Source organism: Dipodomys merriami, unplaced genomic scaffold, assembly GCF_024711535.1.
Source record: "Dipodomys merriami isolate MVZ:Mamm:240054 unplaced genomic scaffold, mDipMer1.0.p SCAF_90, whole genome shotgun sequence".
Taxonomy (NCBI): Eukaryota; Metazoa; Chordata; class Mammalia; order Rodentia; family Heteromyidae; genus Dipodomys; species Dipodomys merriami.
The window spans coordinates 4,525,664-4,552,903 of NW_027206513.1; positions in this window are offsets into that span (position 1 = coordinate 4,525,664).

A 27,240-nucleotide genomic window follows, 5' to 3' on the forward strand; every position below is an offset into this window, starting at 1 on the left:
ACACTCACACTAACCCTAACCCTTAACCTAACCCTAAACCTCACACTAACCCTAACACTCACCCTCACCCTCAACCTAAGCCTAACTCTAACCCTAAACCTAATCCTAAACCTAAAACTGACGCTCACCCTCAACCAACCCTAACCCTAACCCTCACCGTAAACCTCACCCTATCCCGAACCATAACCCTAACAATCACCCTCAGCCTCAACCTAACCCTCACCGTAACCCTAACCCTAAACCTAACCATAACCCTCACCCACACCCTAACCCTCACCCTCACCGGAAACCTCACCCTCACCCTAAACCTCACTCTCACCCTTACCTCACCATAACACTAACCCTCACCCTAACTCTGACCTTAAACTTCACCCTAAAGCTAACCCTCACCCTAACCCTCACCCTCACCCTAATCCTCACCCTAATCCTAAACCTAACCCTAATCCTAAACCTAACCCTAATCCTAATCCTAACCCTCATCCTCAACTTCACCCTAACCCTAATCTAAACCCAACCCTCATCATCAACCTAAACATCACCCACAGACAAATCCTAACCCTAACCCTAATCCTAACACTAACCCTAACCCTCACCCTCACCCTAAACCTAAACCTAACCCTCACCCTCACCCTAAGCCTAAACCTAACCCTCACCCTAAGACTAACCCTTACCCTAACACCTTTACCTTCACCTTTATACTAACCCTATCCCTCACCCTAAACCTAATCCTAACCCTAACACGAACCCTTACCCTCAACCACATACTCACCCTACGACAAACCCTAACCTGAACCCGAAACCTAACCCTAAAACTAACCTTCACCCTCACCCTCACCCTAACGCTAACCCTCATCCTCACCCTAACCCTCAATATAACCCTAACCCTCACCCTAACCCTAAACCTAATCCTAACCCTAACCCTTACACTAACCCTAACCCTCACCCTCACCCTCACCCTAACCCTAAACCTAACAATAACCCTAAACCTAACCCTAACCCTAACCCTAAATCTAACCCTCACCATATCCCTCACCCTAACCCTAACACTCACCCTCACCCTAACCCTAACCCTAACTTTAAACCTCAACCTTAAAGTAATGCTAATGCTAAACCTCATCCTCACCCTAATCCTAACCCTCACCCTAACCCTAAACCTAACCCTCACCCTAGCCCTCACTCTAACCCTAACATTAACCCTCACCCTAACGCTAACTCTAACCGAAAACCAAACCCTCACCGTCATCCTAACACTCACATAACCCTAACCCTCACCCACACCCTAAAGCTCAGCCTCACCAAAACACTCACCCTCACACTAACCGTCACCCTAACACTTTTCCTCACCCAAACCCTACCCTAACACTCACGCAAATCCTAATCCTCACCCTAAACCTAACCCTCTCCAAACCCTAACCCTCACCCACAACCGAACCAACACCCTCACCCTACCCCTCACCCTCACCCTAACCCTAAAACTAACCATCACCCTAACCCGAACCCTCACCCTACCCTTCACCCTCATCCTAAACCTAACCCTAAACCTTACCTAACTGAAACCCTCAAGCTCACCCTAAACCTCACCCTAACCCTTATCCTCACTCTAAACCTAACCCTAAACCTCACACTAACCCTAACACGCAGCCTAAACCTAACAAAACCCTCACCCTAACCCTCACCCTAACCCTCACCCTAATCCTAACCCTAAACCTAACAATAACCCTACCCCTAAACCTAACCCTAACCCTAATCCTAACCCTTACTCTAACCATAATCTTAACCCTAACCCTCACCCTCACAATCACCCTCAACCTCACCCGAAACATAACCCTCACCCTTACCCTCACCCTCAACCTAAACCTCACACTAACCCTTACCCTCACCCTTACCCTAAACGTCACACTAACCCTAACCCTCAACCTAAACCTAACCCTAACCCTAACACTAACCCTCACCCTCACCCTAACCCTAACCCTAAATATAACCCTAACCCTAAACCTATACCTAAACCTAAACCTCATCCTAACCCTAAACCTAAACCTCACCCTCAATCTCACCCTAACCCTAAACCTAACCCTAAAAATAACCATAACCCTAAACCTAAGCCTAACCCTAACCCTCACCCTAACACTAACCCTAAACCTAACAATAACCCTACACTTAACCCTAAACCTAACCCTAACCCTCACCGTAAACGTAACCCTAATCCTAACCGTTACCCTAACCATTATCTTAACACTAACCCTCACCCTCACAATCACCCTCACCCTCACCCTAACCCTCACCTGCCGCGGACCGGGTTCTGTCGGGACGACGGAGGATACCTAGGGGAGGAACCTGGAATAGGACGGGGAGATGGCAAACAGACAACTCACACACATTAGGAGTGGATGCTGAGTGCTGAGTGCGATTTAATGCAGAGGATAACAAACTTTTATAGCAAAAAGTCTCCATAAGAAAGGGCAAAAGGTTACATAATCTTGCTACAGGGCTTCATTCTTGGGCGGTCACCAGCTGGTCGCCTGAAAGGGCAAAAGGTTACACAACCTTGCTGCAGGGCTTCGTCCTTGGGTGGTCACCAACTGGTCGCCTGATAGGCACTTGTTTCCAGCTTTACCTCTATTTTTAAGAAATACAATGGGTTCGATGATTGTCACCAATTAACCACTACTTTTTTCTATAGAGGCCTTAACTGTCCCATTAAGATCTTTCCTGTTCCTTCTTTAATAGTAAGCACCAAGGAGACTTAGATTTAGCAAGTCTCTTAGTAAATGAGGAAGTTCTTTCTCCTAAGTAGTTATCTCAGCAATTGCCATACATTCTTTCTGTTCTAGCCGCGCCTACAACTTTTTGTAAATCTTACAATTCCTTCTGGAGTGACTTTGTGAAACCCCCAATACTTTTATATTTACTTATAACTTGTCTACTAGCCTCCATAAGAGGGGTTTCAGGGTAGCACTTAACTCTGGTGAGTTAGTCATATTTTTAAGACACTCATCAGATATTGGAGTCGTCAACACTCTTAAGAAAGAGCTTTGAATAAGGGAACGTTGACAATGAGTAAGTACAATGAGCAGTAGAAACAGTAAAAGATTAATAGGCACTCTTATGAGGAAAAGATAGGCAGAAACACATCTTTTCCAGGGGTTTTTGCCAGCCTTTTCCCAGGAGTAGGCCTCTTAGAAGCCCTATTCTCCAAGGTAGACTTCGGTGAAGTCCCAAAACTTGGAGATAGGTTTCTGTAAAGCCCCATTCTCTGAGGTAGACTTCGGTGAAGTCCCAAAACTCAGAGATGGGTCTCGAGGCCCCTATCATGGTCTGATAGATGGTTTCCCATGCTAAGCAGACTCTACTGGGGTCGGCGTGGCACTCACCCTCACCCTCACCCTCACCCTAACCCTAACCCTAAAAAGATCCCTAACCCTAACCCTAAACCTAACCCTAACCCTCACCCTCACCCTCAACCTCACCCTAACCCTAACGCTTACAGTAACACTAACCCTAACCCTAAACCTAATCCTAACCCTCATCCTCATCCTAACCCTAACCATAACCCTAACCCTCACTCTCACCCTCAACCTCACCCTCAACCTCACCCTAACTCCAACCGTAACCCTCAGGCTAACCCTAACCCTAACCCTAATGCTAAACCTAACCCTCAGCCTCACCCTCACCCTTACCCTCAATCTCACTCTCATCCTCACCCTCACCCTAATTATCACTCTAACCCTAACTCTTAACCTAACCCTAACCCTAAACTTCACCCTAACCCTAAGCCTCACCCTAAACCTCACCCTCACACTCACCCTCATTTTAATCTTAACCCTAACCATTATCTTAACCCTAACACTCACCCTCACACTCACCTTAAACCTAAACCCAACCCTAACACTCAACCTCACTCTTACCCTCACCCTAACCCTAACCCTAACAATAACCCTAACTCTAACCCTAACCCACACCATAAACCTCACTATCATCCTAACCCTCACCCTAACCCTAACACTCACACACACCCTAAACCTCACCCTCACCAAAACCCTCACCCTCAACCTAACCCTCACCCTCACCCTAATCAGAACACTAACCCTAACCCTTAACCTAACCCTAACCGTAACCCTCACCCTAACCCTAACCCTAACAATAACCCTAAAACTATCAATAACCCTAACCCTAACCCTCACCCTCACCCTAACCCTCACCCTAATATTTTACCTCACCCTAACCCTAACCCTAACTTTAACACTCACACAAACCCTCAACCTAACCCTAACCCTCCCCCACAACCAAAACCTCACCCTCACCCAAACCTTCACCCTCACCCTAAACATCACCGTAAACATAACACTCACCCTAACCCTACCCTAACTTTAACATTCACACAAACCTAATTATCAAGCTAACCCTCACCTCACCCTAAACATCACCCTAACCCTACCAGTTACCTAACCGAAACCCTCACTCTCACCCTCACCCTCACCCTAAACCTCACCCTAACCCTTACCCTCACCCTAACCCTAACCCTAACCCTCACCCTCACACTAACCCTAACCCTCACCCTAACCCTAACCCTAAACCTTACCACCAACCTCACCGTCACCTTAACCCTCAGCCTAATCTTAAACTCACCATTATCTTAACCCTCACCCTAACCCTCACCCTCACCCTACCACTTACCTAACCGAAACCCTCACTCTCACCCTCACACTCACCCATAACCTAACCCTAACCCTAATCCTTACCCTAACCCTAAACCTAACCCTAACCCTCACCCTCACCCTAGCACTCACCTTAAAACTCAAGCTAAACCTAACCCTCACTCTTACCCTAACACTCATTCGAACCCTTACCCTTACCCTAACCCTAACCCTAAACCTAACCCTAACGTTCACACAAAACCTAACCCTCAGCCTAAACCTAACCCTAACCCTAACCCTCACCCTCATATACAACCTCACCCTCATCCTCACTCTAACTCTAACCCTAACCCTCATGCTAACACTAACCCTAAGCCTAATGCTAACCCTAACCCTCACCCTCACCCTAACTCTCACCATAACCCTTACCCTCACCCTAACCCTAACCCTAATCCTAACCCTAACCCTTACACTAACCCTAACCCTCACCCTAACCCTAACCCTAACCCTAACCCTCACACATACCCTCAACCTCACCCTAACCTCAGCCTAATCCTAACCCTAACCATTATCTTCACCTTAAACCTCACCCTCACACTCACCTTAAACTTAACCCTAACCCTAAACCTCACCCTCACCCTTACCCTAACCCTAACAATAATCCTAAACCTAACCCTAACACTAACCCTAACCCTAACCCTCACTCTAACCCTAATCCTAACCCTCATCCTCATCCTCACCCTAACCCTAACCCTCACCCTCACACTAGCCCTCACCCTAACAATCTCTCTAACCCTAACCCTCATTCTCACCCTAACCCTAACCCTAACCCTAACTTTCACCCTAGCCCTATCCCTATACCTAACCCTCACACTAAATCTAAACCTCACCCTAACACTAAACCTACCCCTCAGCCTAACCCTCACCGTAACCCTAACCCTAATCCTCACCATATCCCTCACCCTATCCCTAACACTCACCCTCACCCTAGCCCTCACCCTAACCCAAACCCTAACCTTAAACCTCAACCTAAGAGTAATGGTAACCCTAACCCTCATCCTCACCATAACCCTCACCCTAACCTAACCCTAATCCTAACCCTCAACTTAACCCTAAATCGAACCCTCACACTAGCCCTCACTCTAACCCTAACACTAACCCTAACCCTCACCCTAACGCTAAGCCTAACCCAAACCCAAACCCTCACCCTAACCCTCACCATCATCCTACCAGTCCCCTAACCCTAATCCTCACCCACACCCTAACCCTCACCCTCACCAAAACACTCACCCTCACCGAAACTCTCACCGTAATACTTGTCATCATCCTAACCCTAACCCTAACACTCACACAAACCCTAACCCTTACCCTAAAGCTAACCCTCTCCCACACCTTAACCCTCACTCACACCCAAACCATCACCCGCACCCTAACACTCAACCTCACCCTAAATATCACCCTAACCCTAACACTCACCCTAACCCTAAACCTAACTGTCACCCTAACCCAAACCTTCACCCTAACCCTCACCCTCACCCTAACCCTAACCCTAACCCTTACGTAACCGAAACCTCACCCTCACCATCACTCTCACCCTAAACCTCACCCTAACCCTTGCCCTCACCCTAACCCTAACCCTAAACCTAACCCTAATGTTCACACTAAACCGAACCCTCAGCCTAAACCTAACACTCACCCTCATCCTAAACCTAACCCTAACCCTAACCCTCACACTCACCCTCAGCCTCATCCTCACCCTCAATCTAACTCTAACCCTCATGCTAACCCTAATCCAAAGCCTAATGCTAACCCTAACCCTTTCCATCACCCTAACCCTTACCATAACCCTTACCCTCACCCTAAACCTAAACCTAATCATAACCCTAATTCTTACGCTATCCCTCACCCTAACACTAACCCTAACCCTAACACTAACCCTCACCCATACTCACAACCTTACCCTTACCCTCAGTCTAATCCTATCCCTAAACATTATTGTAACCCTAACCCTCACCCTCACACTCACCCCAAACCTAACTCTAACCCTAACTCTCCCCCTCCCTTTCCCCATAACCATAAACCTAACAATAACCCTAAACCTAACCCTAACACTAACCCTAAACCTAACCCTCACCCTAACCCTAATCCTAACCCTCACCCTCACCCTATCCCTAACCCTACCCCTATCCCTCACCCTCACACTAGCCCTCACCCTAACACTCCCTCTAACCCTAACCCTCACTCTCACCCTAACCCTCACCTTAACCCTAAGCTCACATTAACCCTAACCCTAACCCTAAACCTAACACTCACACTAAACTTAAACCTCACGCTAACCCTTAACCTACCCCTCAGCCTAACCCTCACCCTAACCCTAACCCTAATCCTCACCATCCCTCACCCTATCCCTAACGCTCACCCTCACCCTAGCCCTCACCCTAACCCAATCCTTAACCTTAAACCTCACCCTAAAATTAATGCTAACCCTCACCTTCATCCCCACCCTAACCTTCACCCTAACCCTAAACCTAATCTTAACCCTCACCCTAGCCTTTAACTTAACTCTTCCCTAGCCCTCACTGTAACCATAACACTAACCCTAACCCTCACCCTAACGCTAACCCTAACCCAAACCCAAACCCTCACCCTAACCCGCACCGTCATCCTAACACTCACCTAACTCTAACCCTCACCCACACCCTAACCCTAACCCTCACTCTCACCCTCACCTGAACCCTCACCCTAACCCTCAACTTCACCCTCACCCTAACCCTAACCCTCAGCCTAACACTAACCCTAACCATAACCCTCACCCTAACCCTCTCCCTCACCCTCACCCTCAACTTCACACTAACCCTAACCCTAAACCTAAACCTCACACTCAACCTCACCCTCAACCTAACCCTAACCCTAACCCTAACCCTCACCGTAACACTAACCCTTACCCTAGCCCTCCCCCTTACCCTCACCTTCACATTAACCCTATCCCTCACCATCCCCCTAACCCTCAACTTAACCCTTACCCTCACTCTAACCCTAACCCTAAACCTAGCCCAAACCCTCCCAATAACCATAACCCTCACCCTAAACCTAATCCTAATCCTAACACTAACCCTTACCCTCAACCTAATCCTCACCTTCAGACAAACCCTAACCCTAACCCGAAACCTAACCCGAAACCTAACCCTCACCCTCATCCTCACCATCACCTTAACCCTAACCCTCATCCTCACCCTAACCCTCACCATAACCTTTACCCTCACCCTAACCCTAAACGTAATACTAACCCTAGCCCTCACTCAATCTCTAACACTAACCCTCATGCTAAAGCTAACTCTAACCCAAACCCTAATCCTCACCCTAACCCTCACCGGCATCCTAACACTAACCTAACACTAACCCTCACCCACACCCTAACCTTCACCCTCACCAAAACAGTCACCCTCACACTAACCCTCACCCTATCACTTTTCCTCACCCTAAACCTAACCCTAACACTCACACAAACCCTAATCCTCACCCTAAAACTAACCCTCTCCCAAACCCTAACCTGCACCCACACCCGAACCATCATCCTCACCCTAACCCTCACCCTCACTCTAAACATCACCCGAACCCAAACACTAACCCTAACCCTAAACCTAACCGTCACCCTAACCCAAAACGTCACCCTATCACTCACCCTCACAGTAACCCTACTCCTAACCCTAACCCTCACCCTGACCCTCACCCTAACCCTAAACTTAACCCTAACAATAACCCTAACGCTAAACCTAAACCTCAACCTAACCCTAACCCTAAACCTCACATTCAATCTCACCCTAACCCTAACCCCAAACCTAACAATAACCCTAACCCTAACCCTAATCCTAACCCTAATCCTAACCCTTACCGTAACCATTATCTTAACCCTAACCCTCACCCTCACCCTCACCCTAAACCTCACCCTAACCCTTACCCTCACCCTAAACCTAAACCTCACACTAACCCTAACCCTCAACCTAAACCTCACCCTAACCCTAACCCTCACCCTCACCCTCACCCTAAACCTAAAAATAACCCTAACACTAAACCTAAACCTAAACTGCATCCTAACCCTAACCCTATACTTCACCCTCAATCTCACCCTAACCCTAACCCTAACACTAACCCAACCCTTAACCTAAAAATAACCCTACACCTAATCCTAAAACTAACCCTATCCCTCACCCTAAACCAAAACCTAATCCAGCCCTTAACAAAACCATTATGTTAACCCTAACCCTCACAATCACCCTAAACCTAACCCTAACCCTTACCCTCACCCTCACCCTCACCCTCACACTAACCCTAACCCTAACAATATCCCTTACCCTAACCCTAAACCTAACCCTAACCCTCACCCTCACCCTAACCCTCACCATAACTCTAACCCTCACCCTAACCCTAACCCTAATCATAAACCTAAACCTAACCCTAACCCTAACCACATCCTCACCCTAACTGTAATCCTCACCCTCACTCTCAACCTCACCCTAACCCTAACCCTAACAATAACCCTAACCCTAACCCTAAACCTAATCCTAACCCTCACCCTCAACCTAATTCTAACCATAACCCTAACCCTCACCCTCACCCTCAACCTCACCCTCACCCTCACCCTAACTCTAACCCTAACCCTCACGCTAACCTTTACCCTAACCCTAATGCTAAAACTAACGCTCACCCTCACCCTCACCCTTACCCTAAACCTCACCCTCACCCTCACCCTCACCCTCGCCCTAATCATCACCCTAACCCTAACCCTCACCCTAAACCTCACCCTAAACCTAACCCTTACCTAACCGAAACCCTCACCCTCAACCTAACCCTCATGCTAATCTAAACCCTAACCATTATCTTAACCCTAACACTCACCCTCACACTCACTTTAAACCTAACCCTAACCCTAACACTCAACCTCATCCTTACCCTCACCCTAAGCCTACCAATAACCCTAACCCTCACCATAACCCTCAATATCATCCTAACCCTCGCCCTAACCCTAACACTCACACACACCCTAACCCTCTCCCTCACAAAAACCCTCACCCTCACTCAAACCCCCCCCTCACCCTAATCATCACCCTAAACCTAACCCTTAACCTAACCATAACCATAACCCTAACGCTAACCCTAACAATAACCCTAACCCTATCAATAACCGTAACATTAAACCTCACCCTAACCCTAAACCTCACCCTAACCCTCATCCTTACCCTAACGCTAAACCTAACACTCACCCTCACCCTAACCCTCACCCTAACATTTTTCCTCACCCTAACCCTAACCCTAACACACAAACCCTTAACCTCACCCGAACCCCCCACACAACCGAACACTCACCCTCACCCCAATCCTCACCCTCACCATAAACATCAACCTAAACCTAACACTCACCCTAACCCTAACCCTAACTTTAACATTCACACAAACCGTAACCCTCACCCTAACCCTCATCTCACCCTAAACCTCACCCTAACCCTAAACCTTACCTAACCAAAACCCTCACTCTCACCCTCACCCTCACCCTAACCCTCACCCTAACCTTTACCCTCACCCTAATCCTCACACTAACCCTAACCCTAACCCTTACCCTCAACCTCACCCTCACCCTAACCCTCACACTAACCCTAAACCTTACACTCAACCTCACCCTCACCCTAACCCTCAGCCTAATCTTAACCCTCACCATTATCTTACCCCTAACCCTCACCCTCACACTCACCTTAAACCTAATGGTAACCCTAACACTCAACCTCACCCTCACCCTAACCCTAACCCTAACAATAATCCTAACTCTAACTCTAAACCTAACCCTAACCCTAACTCTCACCCTAACCCTAACCCTCACCCTAATCCTAAACCTAACCCTAACCCTCACACTCACCCTAGCCCTCAACTTAAAACTCACGCTAAACCTAACCCTCACTCTCACCCTAACACTCATTCTAACCATTACCCTCACCCTAACCCTAACCCTAAACCTAATCCTAACGTTCACACTAAACCTAACACTCAGCCTAAACCTAACCCTCACCCTCATCCTAAACCTATCCCTACTTCTAACCCTCACCCTCACCCTCAACCTCACCCTCACACTCACTCTAGCCCTCACCCTAACACTCACTTTAACCCTCAACCTCACTCTTACCCTAAATCTCACCCTAACCCTACCCTTCACCCTAGACCTAACAATAAACCTAACCCTCACACGAAACCTAAATCTCACCCTAACCCTAAACCTACACCTCAGACTAACACTCACCCTAACCCTAACCCTCATCCTCACCATATCCCTCACCCTGTCCCTAACACTCACCCTCACCCTATCCCTTACCCTAACCCAAACCCTAACCTTAAACCTCACCCTAAAATAATGGTAACCCTAACCCTCATCCTCACCCTAACCCTCACTCTAACACTAACCCTCACCCTAACCCTTAACCTAACCTTCAACCTAGCCCTCACTCTAACCCTAACCCTAACCGTAACCCTCATCCTAATGCTAAGCCTAATTCAAACCCAAACCCTCACCCTAACCTTCACCGTCATCCTACCAGTCCCCTAACCCTAACCCTCACCCACACCCTAACCCTCACCCTCACCAAAACACTCACCCTCACCGTAACACTCACACTAATACTTTTCCTCACCCTAACCATAACCCTAATACTCACACAAACCCTAACCCTTACCCTAAACCTAACCCTCTCCCACACCTTAACCCTCACTCACACCCGAACCATCACCCTCACACTAACACTCACCCTCACCCTAAACATCACCCTAACCCTAACACTCACCCTAACCCTAAACCTAACAGTCACCCTAACACATACCTCACCCTAACCCTCACCCTCACCGTAACCCTAAACCTAACCCTTACCTAACCGAAACCCTCACCCTCAACCTAAACCTCACCCTAAACCTTAACCTCACCCTAACCCTAACCTTAAATCTAACCCTAACGTTCACACTAAACCTAACCCTCAGCCTAAACCTAACACTCACCCTCATATTAAACCTAAACCTAACACTAACCCTCACACTCACCCTCAACCTCACCCTCACCCTCACTCTAACTCTAACCCTAAACCTCATGCTAACCCTAACCCTAAGCCTAATGCTAACCCTAACCCTCACCATAACCCTTACCCTCAACCTAACCCTAAACCAAATCCTAACCCTAACCCTTACACTAACCCTAACTCTCACCCTAAACCTAACCCTAACCTTCACCCATAACCTCAACCTCAACCTAACCCTCAGCCTAATCCTAACCCTAATTATTTTGGTAACCCTAACCCTCACCCTCACACTCAAGCTAAACGTAACTCTAACCCACACCCTCACCCTCACCCTCACCATAACCCTAACCCTAACAATAACCCTAAACCTAACCCTAACACTAACCCTAACCCTTACACTAACCCTAACCCTAATCCTAACTCTCACCCTCACCCTAACCCTAACCCTATCCCTAACCCTAACCCTCACACTAGCCCTCACAATAACACTCACTCTAACCCTAACCCTCACTCTCACCCTAACCCTCACCCTAACCCTAACCCTCACCCTAACCCTAACCCTAAACCTAACCCTCACACTAAACCTAAACCTCACCCTAACACTAAACCTACACCTCAGCCTAACCCTCACCCTAACTCTAAACTTAATCCTCACCATATCCCTCTCCCTATCCCTAACACTCACCCTCACCCTAGCCCTCACCCTAACCCAAACCCTAACCTTAAACCTCACCCTAAAATTAATGTTAACCCTAACCCTCATCATCACCCTAAACTTCACCCTGACCCTAATCCTAATAATAATCCTCACCCTAACCCTAAAACTAACTCTTACCCTAGCCCTCACTCTGACCCTAACACGAACCCTAACCCTCACCCTAACTCAAACCGAAACTCTCACCCTAACCCGCACCGTCATCCTAACATTCACCTAACACTAACCCTCATCCACACCCTAAACCTCACCCTCACCAAAACACTGACCCTCACACTGACCCTCACCCTAACACTTTTCCTCACCCTAACCCTAACCCTAACACTCACACAAAACCTAACCCTCACCCTAAACTTAACCCTCTCCCACAAGTTTCCCTCACCCACACCCGAACCATTACACTCACCATAACACTCAATCTCACCCTAAACATCACCCTAACCCTAACACTCACCCTAACCCTCACCTTCACCCTAACACAAACCATCACCCTAACCCTCACCCTCACCCTAACCCCAAACCAAACCCTTACCTAAACAAAACCCTCACCCTCACCCTCATGAGAAGTACAAAATGTCATGTCAAAACCAGCTTTACAATGTCGGTGTGGGGGGGGGAGTGGGGAATATTTGGGTGGGGGGAGGGGGGTAAAATTGGGTGTGGGGAGGGGGGAGGCGGGGAAGGGAAGTGAAGGGTAAACAAAGGAGGAGGCTGCAATGCTTGGTAAGAAATGTATGCATTATCCTGCCCATGTAATTGTAGCCCCCCTGTACAGTATGTTCTCAAATAAAATAAAATACAAAAAAAAATGTAAAACACAATAAAAAAAAAAGAGAATACTTCTCAAAACTTTATACTAATAAGTTTGAGAACTTGACAGAAATGGACCTTTTCCTAGCAAATATTGACATGCCAAAACTAAACCAAGATGAGTTAAACCAGCTTAACAGGCTCATATCAAGCATTGAAATAGAAACAGCAATAAGAGACCTCCCAGCTAAGAAAAGTCTAGGACCAGATGGTTTTACAGCGGAATTTACAAGGCCTTCAAAGCAGAGCTCACACCAATACTCCTCCAACTCTTCAATGAAATTGAAAGAGAAAGTTCACTACCGAACACATTCTATGAAGCCATCATAACCCTCATCCCAAAACCAGGGAGGGACTCATCAAAGAAAGAGAACTAGAGACCCATTTCTTTGATGAACATTGATGCAAAACTTCTCAACAAAATTTTGGCCAATCGACTTCAACAATTCATCCAAAAAATCATACACCACGATCATACAGGATTCATTTCAGGGATGCAAAGCTGGTTCAATATACCCAAATCAATTAATATTATTCATCATATCAAGAGGAGCAAGAATAAGAACGACATGGTTATCTCAATAGATGCAGAAAAAGCATTCGACAAGATCCAACACCCCTTTATGATGAAGGTTTTGGAAAAATTAGGAATCAATGGAACATTCCTCAATACAATAAAGGCTGTATATGACAAACCTACAGCCAACATCATACTTAATGGTTAAAAACAAAAGCCATTCCCTCTTAACTCAGGAACAAGACAAGGATGCCCACTCTCTCCACTTATCTTCAATCTAGTATTAGAATGCCTAGCTACAGCAATAAGACAAGATGCAGACATAAAGGGGATCCAAATAAGGAAAGAAGAAATACAACTCTCCCTCTATGCAGACGACATGATCTTGTATTTAAAGAATCCCAGAGAATCCACTCCCAAATTACTCAAGCTGATTCAAAACTTTGGCAAAGTAGCAGGGTATAAAATTAACCCCCCCCCAAATCAATGGCTTTTCTGTATGCCAACAATGAGAAAAGTGTGGCTGAAATTAGGAAAGCAACTCCATTTGTAATAGCCCCACAAAAAATAAAATACCTAGGAATTAACTTAACCAAAGAAGTGAAGGACCTCTATGATGAAAACTTTAAAATCTTGAAAAAGGAAATCAACACAGAACTTAAAAAATGGCAAAACCTCCCATGCTCCTGGATTGGAAAGATTAACATCGTGAAAATGGCAATACTTCCCAAGGCTATCTACAAATTCAACGCGATACCTATCAAAATTCCACCCTCATTCTTCAAGGAAATAGAAGAGGGAATCCAAAAATTCATATGGAACAATTAAAGACCCCGAATAGCAAAAACGCTCCTCAACGGAAAGAACACTGCTGGAGGAATATCAATACCAAATTTCAAACTCTACCATAAAGCCATAGTAATCAAAACAGCTTGGTATTGGCATAAGAACAGACCTCAGGACCAATGGAATAGAATTGAGAACCCAGAAATGAACCTACAGACCTATAGCCATCTAATCTTCGATAAGGAAGCTAAAACAATAGAATGGAAGAAAGACAGCCTCTTCAGTAAATGGTGCTGGCAAAATTGGTTAACTACATGTAGAAAACTAAAGCTAGATCCTTATATATCACCCTGCACCAGAATCAACTCCAAATGGATCAAAGACCTTGAACTCAAAACTGAAAACATTACAGGATGGAATAGGAGAAACCCTAGGTCTCCTTGGCTCAGGCCGAAATTTTCTGAATAGAGACCCGGAAGCACAACAAATCAAAGAAAGTTTGGACAAATGGGATTGCATAAGGTTGCAGAGCTTCTGCAGGGCAAATGACATAACTGGCAAGATCAATAGAAAGCCCACCGATTGGGAGAAGATCTTTACTAGCCATACAACGGACAAGGGTCTCATATCTAAAATATACTTGGAACTCAAAAAATTAAACCACCCAACAACAAATCCTCAAAGAAACAACTGCCCAATAAATAAGTGGGCGAAAGACTTAAAGAGAAGCTTCTCTGAAGAAGAAAGAAGGATGGCCAATAGACACATGAAGAAATGTTCAACATCCCTAGCCATAAAAGAAATGCAAATCAAAACAACATTGAGATATCACCTCACTCCAGTTAGAACAGCAAAAATCAAGAACTCTAACAACAACAGATGCTGGAGGGGTTGTGGACAGAAAGGCACCTTACTTCATTGTTGGTGGGAATGTAAACTTGTTCAACCACTTTGGAAAGCAGTATGGAGGTTCCTCAAAAGACTTCACATAGATCTCCCCTATGATCCAGCAATCCCACTTTTGGGCATTTACCCAAATGTTTACAAACAAGACCACACTAAAGCTACCAGCACAACTATGTTTATTGCAGCATTATTTGCCATAGCTAAGATATGGAACCAACCCAGATGCCCCTCAGTAGATGAATGGATCAAGAAAATGTATATATACACAATGGAATTCTATGCCTCCATCAGAAAGAATGACATTTCCCCATTTGTTAGGAAATGGAAAGGTTTGGAAAAAATTATATTAAGTGAAGTAAGCCAGGCCCAAAGAAGCATAGGTCCCATGGTTTCCCTTATTTGCAATATCTAGTATAGGTATGAGTCAAGCGGAAAAGGTCAGATAATGTGATGTTAGGAAAATGAACCCTTAAATATGTATTTTAATGTTTTCGTTTCTTTCATGCATGTGTTTCTAACGCATTTATAAGATTATTTCTTTGTTGCTTTGTATGTCCCTCCCCCACAGTGTAACCCCCGCTTTCACTATATTTGATGTCAGTATAACATGTGGAGGAGATGGGGACAAACAAGTCGTTTAAGGATTCAGGTGGACCTGTTGCAACAATGAGAAGTACAAAATGTCATGTCAAAACCAGCTTTACAATGTCGGTGTGGGGGGGGAGGGGGGTATAATTGGGTGGGGGGAGGGGGGTAAAATTGGGTGGGGGGAGGGGGGAGGCGGGGAAGGGAGGTGAAGGGTAAACAAAGGAGGAGGCTGCAATGCTTGGTAAGAAATGTATGCATTATCCTGCCCATGTAATTGTAGCCCCTCTGTACAGTATGTTCTCAAATAAAATAAAATACAATTAAAAAAAAAGAAATGATCTTATGAATGTGTCATAAACAATCACTTGAAAGCCAATAAAAATCATTTGAATACGTATCTTAGGGTTCATTTCATTAACATCACATTATCTGACTTTCTCTGCTTTACTCAAACTTTCGTTTGCATGGTGAACTCGCTAACACTGGTCAGCTATCCCAGAATTGGAAGAAAAAAATTGATCTGGTTACTGTGAATGGACAGTATAGGGGCTTTCAGCCATGTTAGGATGCAGAACGGAGTAACCTGGGTTAGAATGATGCGGTGTATTTCTATTTAGAGGCTTGTCTCTCCTTTGGGGAAGATGTAGATCATTGCGAATTTGAGCCCTGAAAAACAATTTTGTTTTAAGTCGCCGAATTTATGTGTTGCTCTATCTTGTCGTTTGCATCCTGTGCTTCCAAACACATTTCAGCTCTCCCAGAATTACAAGGAATATAATTGGACCTGTAATTTTTGACAGTATATGGAACTTTCAGTCTTGCTAGGATGTAGATTAGGGCTTAGTGCGAAAGGTCGGTGCTGTCCATATATTTTTGGAGGCTTGTCTCTGCATTGGGGAAGGAGTAGAGCCTCCTCACTTTGGGACCTTAAAACTGTTCTAAGGTCACCAATTTCTGAGTGCTCTATCTTGTCGTTTGCATCCTGAGCTCGCTAACACAGGTCAGCTCTCCCAGAATTGGATGAAACAAATTGGACTGGGCTTTGTGGACAGTGTAAGGGGCATTAAGCCCTGATTGATGCAGACCAGAGTTGCCTGGGTGAGAAAAATGCAGTCTATTTCTATTTAGCGGCTTTTCTCAGCTTTGGGGAAGTTGTGAGTGCTCTTTCTTGTTATTTGTATCCTGTGCTCCCAAAACCTCCTCAGCTCTCCCAATATTTCAAAGAAACTTTTCACCTATGGCTGTTGATACCGAGAGCGGCTGTGAACCATGCCAGGATGCACATAGGAGCTACTAGAGACCGAAATATCCTGTCTATTTCTCTTTGGTGGCATTTCTATTCATTTTGGAAGGTGGAGAGTATTCACAACTGAGGGGCCATAAAATAGTTCTGTTTTACGGTACCCAAGTTCTCAGGGCTCTATCTTGTCATTTTCTTCCTGACCTCCTTAACACTGCTCAGCAATCCCAGAATTGCAAGGAAAAAATTGGGACAGGTTAATGGGGACAGTGTGAGGAGTTTTAAGCCGTGATTGGATGCAGACAAAAGATGCCTGGGATAGACCGATGCTGTCAAATTCTTCTTAGCGCCCTGTCTTTCCTTTGGGGAATGTGTAGAGCATTTAAAACCTGGTCACCGTAAAACAATAATGTTTTAAATCGCCGAGGTTCTGAGTGCTCTATCTGGTTCTTTGCATCCTGACTTCCTAAATACTTTTGACCTCTCTCAGAATTAAAATGAAAAAAAATTTCACTTGTTATTGTAGACAGAATGAGGCACTTTCAATATTGCTAGTATGCAGAGCAGAGCTTCTGGGGAAAGATGGGTGCTGTGAATTTCTCTTTGGAGGCGTGTCTCTTCCTTGGGGAAGCTGTAGAGCCCTCGTTCTTTGGGGGCATTAAGACTGTTCTAGGGTCCCCATATTCTGAGCACTCTATCTTATTGTTTTTACCTGGGCTCCCTAACACTGGTCACTTCTCCCAGAATTGGAAGAACAAAGTTTGGACTGTTTACTGTGGATAGTGCAAGGGTCATTAAGCCCTGCTAAGGGTCATTAAGCCCCGCAAAGTTGCCTGGGACAGAACAATGCTTTCTATTTCTCCTACTTTCCTTGTCTCGCTTTTGGGAAAAGTTGAGAGCACTCAGAACTTGGAGACATTAAAACAATTTTCTTTATGGTCACAAATTCTGAGAACTCCCTCTTGTTGTTTGCATCCTGTGTTCCCAAACTATCCACATCTATGCCAAAATTGCAAGGAAAAAAGATTGACCTGCGGATGGTGACACCAAGAGGGGCTTTGAACCATGCCAGGATACACACAGAGGCTGCTAGAAACCGAACGATGTAGTCTATTTCTCTTCAGGGGCTGGTCTATTCTTTTTCGAAGGTATAGAGAATTCAGAGCCTTGGTGCCATAAAACAATTTTGTTTTAATTTCCCCACATTCTCAATGCTCTATCTTGTCATTTTCATCCTGAGCATCCTAATTCTGGTCAGCCCACCCTGAATTACAAGGAAAAAATTCGGACATCTTACTGTGGCCAGTGTAAGTGTCTTCAAGCCCTGCTAGGATGCAGACCGCTGTTGTATGTGATAGAACCTTGCTGTCTATTTCTCTTTAGTGGCTTGTATCTCTTTGAGGAATTGTAGAACCTTCAGAACTTGGGCAACTTACAATATTGTTTACCTCACCGAACGTCTGAGTGCTCTATCTTGTCGTTTACATCCTGATATCTCAATAACTTTTCAGCCCTCCCCGTGGTAAGGAAAAAAACGGAACCTGTGATTGTAGACAGGATGAGACACTTTCTGTCTTGCTAGGATGCAGACCAGAGCTTCTTGGGAAGATTGGTGCTGTCAATTTCTCTATGGAGGCTTGTAAAACCTCATTTCTTGGGGGCCTTCAAACTGTTTCAAGGTGCACAAGTTCTGAGTGCTCTACCTTTTCTTGCTTTTAAATGTATATATTTATTTATTTGTTCATTTTTTTGTGAAAACAATATACAGAGGGGTTAAAATTACATGTGCAAATAATGAGTACATTTTTTATAAAGTATTGTTACGTCCTCCTTTGTTTAACTTTCCCATTTTTTCCCATACTCCTCCTGCCCTCCCCATCAGTCCTCCCCGCTCCAATACCCCGCACCACCCAAAAACCAAAGTTGTAAATTTCGTTTTGGACATAACAACTTGTACATCGCATTTTTGCAGTGGGTTCACTTGTATCCTTTTTTTTTAAATTTTATTTTATTTTATTTGAGAACATACTGTACAGAGGGGCTAAAATTACATGGGCAGGATAATGCATACATTCCTTTTTTTAAATTTTATTTTATTTTATTTGAGAACATACTGTACAGAGGGGCTACAATTACATGGGCAGGATAATGCATACATTTCTTACCAAGCATTGCAGCCTCCTCCTTTGTTTACCCTTCACCTCCCTTCCCAGCCTCCCCCCTCCCCCCACCCAATTATACCCCCCTACCCCCCCCCACACCAACATTGTAAAGTTGGTTTTGACATGATATTTTTTACTTCTCATTGTTGCAACAGGTCCACCTGAATCCTTAAACGACTTGTTTGTCCCCATCTCCTCCACATGTTATACTGACATCAAATATAGTGAAAGCGGGGGTTACACTGTGGGGGAGGGACATACAAAGCAACAAAAAATAATCTTATAAATGCGTTAGAAACACATGCATGAAAGAAACGAAAACATTAAAATACATATTTACGGGTTCATTTTCCTAACATCACATTATCTGACCTTTTCTGCTTGACTCATACCTATACTAGATATTGCAAATAAGGGAAACCATGGGACCTATGTTTCTTTGGGCCTGGCTTACTTCACTTAATATAATTTTTTCCAAACCTTTCCATTTCCTAACAAATGGGGAAATGTCATTCTTTCTGATGGAGGCATAGAATTCCATTGTGTATATATACCACATTTTCTTGATCCATTCATCTACTGAGGGGCATCTGGGTTAGTTCCATATCTTAGGTATGGCAAATAATGCTGCAATAAACATAGTTGTGCTGGTAGCTTTAGTGTGGTCTTGTTTGTAAACATTTGGGTAAATGCTCAAAAGTGGGATTGCTGGATCATAGGGGAGATCTATGTGAAGTCTTTTGAGGAACCTCCATACTGCTTTCCAAAGTGGTTGAACAAGTTTACATTCCCACCAACAATGAAGTAAGGTTCCTTTCTGTCCACATCCCCTCCAGCATCTGTTGTTGTTAGAGTTCTTGATTTTTGCTGTTCTAACTGGAGTGAGGTGATATCTCAATGTTTTTGATTTGCATTTCTTTTAGGGCTAGGGATGTTGAACATTTCTTCATGTGTCTATTGGCCATCCTTCTTTCTTCTTCAGAGAAGCTTCTCTTTAAGTCTTTCGCCCACTTATTTATTGGGCAGTTGTTTCTTTGAGGATTTGTTGTTGGGTGGTTTAATTTTTTGAGTTCCAAGTATATTTTAGATATGAGACCCTTGTCCGTTGTATGGCTAGTAAAGATCTTCTCCCAATCGGTGGGCTTTCTATTGATCTTGCTAGCTATGTCATTTGCCCTGCAGAAGCTCTGCAACCTTATGCAATCCCATTTGTCCAACCTTTCTTTGATTTGTTGTGCTTCCGGGTCTCTATTCAGAAAATTTCGGCCTGAGCCAAGGAGACCTAGGGTTTCTCCTATTCCATCCTGTAATGTTTTCAGAGTGTCTGCTTTGAGTTCAAGGTCTTTGATCCATTTGGAGTTGATTCTGGTGCAGGGTGATATATAAGGATCTAGCTTTAGTTTTCTACATATAGTTAACCAATTTTGCCAGCACCATTTACTGAAGAGGCTGTCTTTCTTCCATTCTATTGTTTTAGCTTCCTTATCGAAGATTAGATGGCTATAGGTCTGTAGGTTCATTTCTGGGTTCTCAGTTCTATTCCATTGGTCCTGAGGTCTGTTCTTATGCCAATACCAAGCTGTTTTGATTATTATGGCTTTATGGTAGAGTTTGAAATTTGGTATTGATATTCCTCCAGCAGTGTTCTTTCCGTTGAGGAGCGTTTTTGCTATTCGGGGTCTTTAATTGTTCCATATGAATTTTTGGATTCCCTCTTCTATTTCCTTGAAGAATGAGGGTGGAATTTTGATAGGTATCGCGTTGAATTTGTAGATAGCCTTGGGAAGTATTGCCATTTTCACGATGTTAATCTTTCCAATCCAGGAGCATGGGAGGTTTTGCCATTTTTTAAGTTCTGTGTTGATTTCCTTTTTCAAGATTTTAAAGTTTTCATCATAGAGGTCCTTCACTTCTTTGGTTAAGTTAATTCCTAGGTATTTTATTTTTTGTGGGGCTATTACAAATGGAGTTGCTTTCCTAATTTCAGCCACACTTTTCTCATTGTTGGCATACAGAAAAGCCATTGATTTGGGGGGGGGTTAATTTTATACCCTGCTACTTTGCCAAAGTTTTGAATCAGCTTGAGTAATTTGGGAGTGGAGTCTATGGGATTCTTTAAATACAAGATCATGTCATCTGCAAAGAGGGAGAGTTTTATTTCTTCTTTCCATATTTGGATCCCCTTTATGTCTGCATCTTGTCTTATTGCTGTAGCTAGGCATTCTAATACTAGATTGAAGAGAAGTGGAGAGAGTGGGCATCCTTGTCTTGTTCCTGAGTTAAGAGGAAATGGCTTTAGTTTTTCACCATTGAGTATAATGCTGGCTGTAGGTTTGTCATATACAGCGTTTATTGTATTGAGGACTGATCCATGGATTCCTAATTTTTCCAGAACCTTCATCATAATGGGGTGTTGGATCTTGTCAAATGTTTTTCTGCATCTATTGAGATAACCATGTGATTCTTATTCTTGCTCCTCTTGATGTGATGAATAATATTAATTGATTTGCGTATATTGAACCAGCTTTGCATCCCTGAAATGAATCCTGTATGATCGTGGTGTATGATTTTTTGGATGAATTGTTGAAGTCGATTGGCCAAAATTTTGTTGAGAAGTTTTGCATCAATGTTCATCAAAGAAATGGGTCTCTAGTTCTCTTTCTTTGATGAGTCCCTCCCTGGTTTTGGGATGAGGGTTATGATGGCTTCATAGAATGTGTTCGGTAGTGAGCTTTCTCTTTCAATTTCATTGAAGAGTTGGAGGAGTATTGGTGTGAGCTCTGCTTTGAAGGCCTTGTAAAATTCCGCTGTAAAACCATCTGGTCCTGGACTTTTCTTAGCTGGGAGGTCTCTTATTGCTGTTTCTATTTCAATGCTTGATATGAGCCTGTTAAGCTGGTTTAACTCATCTTGGTTTAGTTTTGGCATGTCAATATTTGCTAGGAAAAGGTCCATTTCTGTCAAGTTCTCAAACTTATTAGCATAAAGTTTTGAGAAGTATTCCCTTATAGTGTTCTGAATCTTGGTTGTTTCCGTGGTGATGTTTCCATTCTCATCTCTGAGTTTATTAATTTGGGTGTGTTCTCTCCTTTTTCTGATAAGGTTTGCTAAGGGTCTGTCAATTTTGTTAAGTTTTTCAAAGAACCAACTCTTTGTTTTGTTGATTCTTTCTATAGTTTTTTGGATTCTAATTCATTAATTCTGATTTAATTTTGATTATTTCTTTCCGTCTACTGGATTGGGGTTTATCTTGCTGCTCTTTTTCAAGGAGGTTTAGATGTGTCATTAAATTGTTAGTTTCCGATCTCTCCAATTTGTTGATGTAGGAGCTCAGAGCTATAAACTTGCCTCTGAGTACTGCCTTTGCTGTGTCCCAGAGGAGCTGGTAATTTGTGTGTTCATTTTTGTTGAATAGCATGAACATTTGAATTTCCTTTCTAATCTCTTCCATGACCCACTCATGATTCAGCAGTGTGTTGTTCAGCCTCCATGTGATACCGGACTTTCTTTGGTGGCTTTTGGTGTTGAGTTCTAATTTTATTCCCTTGTGGTCAGAGAGTATGCAAGGTATAACTTCAATGTTTCTGAATTCAGACAAGTTTGCTTTGTGGCCTAAAATGTGGTCTATTTTAGAAAACGTTCCATGTGCTGCTGAGAAGAACGTGTATTCTGATGCTGCTGGGTGAAATACTCGGTAAATGTCTGTTAAGTCTAGTTGATCTATGCAGCTGTTTAGATCTGCGGTTTCTCTGTTGAGTTTTTGCCGAGTTGATCTATCTAGTGGGGAGAGTGGTGTGTTAAAATCCCTAACAATTAATGTCTCTGGATCTATATGGGATTTAAGGGAAAGTAGTGTTTCTTTGATAAATTTGGGTGCTCCATTGTTTGGCGAATAGATATTTAGAATTGTAATATCCTCCTGAAAAAGAGATCCCTTCATTAGTATGTAGCGAACTTCTTTATCTCTTCTCACGAATTTTAATTTGAAGTCTATTTTATCTGATATTAAGATTGCAATTCCCGCCTGTTTATGAGGGCCGTTTGCTTGGTAGATTTTGTTCCAATCTTTAACAGTGAAAATGTGTTTGTTTTTACGGGCAAGATGTGACTCCTGCAGGCAGCAGATAGAAGGGTCTTGTTTTTTAATCCAACTAGACAGTCTATGTCGCTTAATTGGAGAGTTCAGTCCGTTAACGTTAAGAGATAGGACTGAGATGTATTTGGGAGTTCCTGCCATGTTATCCACCTTCTTGGGGGCTGGGAAAACTGGGTTCTTCCTAAGGTTCTTGGATTCTCAGTTTGGGTGCAGTTTCTTGGCCTTTGTTGCGGTCTTGTTGGTTTTCTATGTGTAGGACATCTTTAAGAATCTTTTGTAGGGCTGGTTTGGTGGAGATGTATTGTTTCAATTTTTCTTTGCTATGGAAGGTTTTTACTTGGCCTTCAGTTATGAAGGAGAGTTTAGCTGGGTACAGTATTCTTGGTTGATAGTTGTTTGTTTTTAGGGCATGGCATACATCATTCCAGGCTCTTCTTGCTTTAATTGTCTCTGCTGAGAAATCTGAGGTAATTCTAATTGGTTTCCCTTTATAGGTAATTACCCCTTTCTCCTTGACCGCTTTAAGGATCTTTTCCTTGGTCTGGGTTGATCCTGTGTGGATTATAATGTGACGGTGGGATGTCCTATTCTGGTCTGGTCTATTTGGGGTTCTAAAAGCTTCTTGTATCTGAGTAGGCCTATCTTTTTGTATGTTTGGGAAGTTCTCTGCTAGGATCCTGTTAAACAAATTTCCTAGACCATTAACTTCTGTTTCTAGGTGCTCCTCTACACCCATTATCCTTAGATTGGGCCTTCTGATGGTGTCTTCCAGGTGTTGGATAGACCTATCATATTTCTTGGACTTGTCTTGGATGGTTGTATGTTCTTTCTCTATAATATCTAGGCTGTCTTTAATCCCTGAGATTCGATATTCTGCATGGTCTAACCTGCTGTCAAGACTTTCTACTTTGTTTTTTATCTCTTTTCCTTCTAATTGGTCAGCTTTGATGGCTTCAAGTTCTTTGTTGAAGCTCTGTTTTAGGTCTTGTATGAATTTCTTTACTTCCTTAATTTGGTGTTCAGTGTTTGTTCTCAAATCACTTAGTTGATTGGTTATGGTTTCTTTGGACTCCCATTCCTTCTGTTGGGTTCCATTCAGCATTCCCTTTGTGGTCTCCCTGACTTCCTTCAGCTCTTTGTTAATGGATTCCATGAATGCCTTTAGTGATCTTTGTGTATTCTCTACCTGGTCTCTCAATTCCTGAATTACTCTTTGATTAGCTTCCTCCCGTCTGTGGGATTCCTGCAGTTCTCTTTCTTCCCGTTCGTGGGATTCCTGCAGTTCTCTTTGAGTGTTCTCTGCCTGCTCACGCCATTCCTCCCTTTCTCTTTGAGTATTCTCAAGTTGTTCACGCAAATCCTGTATCAGTTTTTGAGTAGCTTCCTCATGCTTATGATATTCCTGTATAAACTTCTGGGATGCCTCCTCTCTCTCCCTATCACGCTCATACAGAGTCCTTTGTACATTGTCAAACTTCTCATTTATCATGTTTGCTATTAGTGTTTGTAGAGCTATTTGGGAACTCTCCTCTGGATTATTCTTTATCTGTTCTAATCCCTGATTATCAAGGTTGGGAATTGAGATACCCGAATTTGCCATTTTTCTTGTGTTTTTCCGGCTTACTCGGCCCATTTGAGATGAAGATTGCACCAGTTTTGTGCTAGAACACTATCTTAAGGCAACCATCAACCAAAGTTTGCTTTTGTACAGTCAATAGTCTACGGATACAATCTAGTTCAACAGATACATCTATTCAACATCAAACAACTATATGTTAAAGGACTTCGAACCGCAGAAAAGAATTTGGAAAACCAGAAATTATTAGGATTAGGGAGAGATGTGGGTAAAAAATAGGAATAGATTGGTGTGGGGAGGCACAGGGAGAGTTAACTATGTCCTAATCACAATGCAGGAAATGGGTTGGGTAGGATGCAAGTAGAGAGAGAGAGAAAAGGAAGAGACGAAAGGGGAATGAAGAGAGATCAGAAAAAAAATAGAAACGTAAAAATTAATGTTATTATAGAGGTTAAAAGACCGTCTATTTATAGAGGAATGTGAATATGTTCAGAGAAGGGGAGGGACATAGAGGAGATGTGAAAAACTTTAAGGATGGGAAAGGGAGAAGAAAAGATCAGAAGTTCAGTAGAGCTAGACAAAAAACAAAAAGATAATTAAGAAAGAAAGAAAAAGAGAAAGAAGACAAGAAATGAAAGGAAAACGCTCGTTCACATATACCTAAAATAAAAATTATAAGATGGAAAAAAAAGTTACTGGAAAACAATTATTTTTTCAGAAGAGGCAAAAATTAAAGATTAATAAAAGTTTTAGAAGGGAAAAAATTTATATATATATATATATATATACATATATATACAAAAAAAAAATATATATATATATATATATAAGGTAACAAAAAACAAAAAAACAAGCAAAAAAAAAAAGAAAAGAAGAAGAAGAAAAAAAGAAAGAAAAAAAATTCTTTTGATTTTTTTTTTTGGGGGGGGAGGAGTGGGAAGAATCCTGTATCTCCCTTTTGTCTGTAACCAGTCTTTTGTTGGAGTCTCTGGTCAGCTTGAGGTCCTGTGGCTTGATTGGTTTCTAAAGTCGGTTGGTTGGAAGAGGCAGAAAAATGCTCTGCTTTACCCAAGATTTTGAGATCCCCCTCCCAGGTTAGTTTTCTGGGAGGGTGATCTGCTTTGAGAGTCACAAAAGAGGGGGATGTGGTGATGAGGCTAGGTTCTGGGTAGAGTTGAGGCCTTTCAACGAACAGTAGCTTTTCCCTGGGGCTATTTTGTGATAAAGCTCACAGCGCCCAGCCTGGAGCCATTCTCAGGGTTTCTGTTTTTCAATTGATTGTGGTGGCTGCTAGAGGGAGGGGCAGCCTCTGGCTCTGGTTACCCAGTGAGGCAAGGCACTCCGATGGCTGGCGCCTGAGCTGGGTGACTTTTCCCTGGATGGAGCTGAGTCTGGCAGGTCACTTCGCCATTAAGTTCTTGTGACCTGCTAAATGACTCGTTTTATTCCAAGGCCTGAGCTGGAACTAGCAGCTCCTCCGAGCTTTGTCAGTATCCAAGATGGAGATCACCGGTGCTGGAGGGGGAGGGGTGGCCTTCCCTCCTCTGCTCCCTGAGAAGGAGTGAGCACGTCGGGCTTGTACTCACGCCGAGTCTTGGATCCTGGGTCGTCTCTGGTCTGCAAACAGCAGGATGAAGATGTCCGCTCCTTGTCGGTTCTCGTTGGTGTTGAGTAGAATCCGCTCGTCCGCTGCATCTGGCTCCTTCGTCCCGGACTCTCTGTGTCTCAGGTATGACCCCGCGGCGGTGGTCGCCGCCGCGACCCTGCCGCCGCAGCGGCAGCTGATGTGTTTCCTTGGCTTCCCCTCTCTTGTCTAACTCTCTGTCCTGTGATGGCACACTTGGTGTGATTCTCTGGCTTAGGACTGTTCACTGGAACTCTAAAACTGCTTTCTATGCGAGAGCTTGTTCAGATTCCAGCTTCTCCTCCGCCATCTTCCCGGAACTCAAACCTCACTTGTATCCTTATTTAAAAGAATTGTGTTTCCCCTTCCCCTCCACAAATTATACCGACATTAAATACAGTGAAAGCAGTGGTTTTACAATGGGGGAGGGACTTACAAAGTAAAAAAGAAATGATCTTATGAATGTGTCATAAACAATCGCTTGAAAGCAAATGAAATACATTTGAATACATATCTTAGGGTTCATTTCATTAGCAT